Source organism: Rutilus rutilus (assembly GCF_951802725.1).
Source record: "Rutilus rutilus genome assembly, chromosome: 16".
Lineage (NCBI taxonomy): Eukaryota > Metazoa > Chordata > Actinopteri > Cypriniformes > Leuciscidae > Rutilus > Rutilus rutilus.
This window is the reverse complement of record NC_140224.1, coordinates 34688569-34689602: the sequence shown is the minus strand read 5'-3', so window position 1 is coordinate 34689602 and position 1034 is coordinate 34688569. Positions and strand designations below refer to the sequence as shown.

The window sequence follows — 1034 nt, the reverse complement described above, 5'->3', positions numbered from 1 at the left end:
GATCGTTAGAAAAGATTAGGCCTAGATGAATTTGAACATTTATTTTTGGGCCTGAAATGTGAAAAGTGGCTGATACCACCTTTAATGTCGTGGCAGGGCAATAATGTTAAAGTTAGTCAATAACTCTTTTCAGCAATCGATAGTCCTTCTGTTTTTGAGTGTGTTGCTGCTGTTTGTGTTAAGCTCCCTGCTCTGGTAAGTTCAATGTGATGTGTTATTCCTACATGCAAGCTAGTGGCTAACGTTAGCAGTTACGTTAACTTTTACTCAAACAAAGTTAAGGTTATGGACATAATAGTTACCGAATGAACTATGCAAGATTTTATTAAACCTTTACAAACGTCTTTTCATTATAGGTTTAAGTGGAAGGAGTGCAGTGAGCATCCCCCAAAATCAAGGTGACTCAAATGTTAATTTAGGCTGTAACTATTTTTCACCATTTCTTTTATTTGGAGCCTAATTCATTAGCATCAATCAAAAGTCTCTTAAAAATTAAATATTTTGCTGTCTGTTTTTGTGTGCATGTGCAGACCTACATTGTCACCAGAGAGCAACTTTATCGGTAAGTTACATTAACTTGAAATTTTGTATCATTAATTTTTCATTAAAGAGGTTGATTGCATAATTTGACTGGTTTCATATTGATTGTTTTATCTGTGCAGGTGAAGGACTTCTTGGGGAAATGGCCGGCTCTTCGGATTGAATCACAGGTAAAACAGACTCACTTCTCTTTTCTGCCACTCTTCACACATATTTCTATGCCAATTTTTTAATATGTATCACATTCAAATGGAACAGCAAATGCCACTATTCACTGTGTGTAAGAACTATCACTTTGCATGAGACCATGTTGCTCAACAATGTATTTTAAAGGGGCATTTCACCCATTTGAACATTGTTTTTTATTTAAAGTGGGTCATATATGTAGTCGAAATGTAAAAGAAATTTTGAATTTGGTGCCTTTGTGACCGAGAAAAGACAAAAAATAACTTCAGGACGCATTTGTATGAAAGACAACAACTCCCACAATGCAC

At 35.3% G+C, this 1034-nt stretch overlaps 1 long non-coding RNA gene across 1 annotated transcript; it reads left to right on the top strand.

The window, feature by feature from the left end:
* The first annotated feature begins 355 nt into the window (after positions 1-355).
* LOC311306562 lies at positions 356-758 on the top strand. The gene is made up of 3 exons (XR_014630182.1): positions 356-398; positions 531-562; positions 663-758. It is a non-coding gene; the product is annotated as an uncharacterized lncRNA (long non-coding RNA).
* The last annotated feature ends 276 nt before the right edge of the window (positions 759-1034 follow it).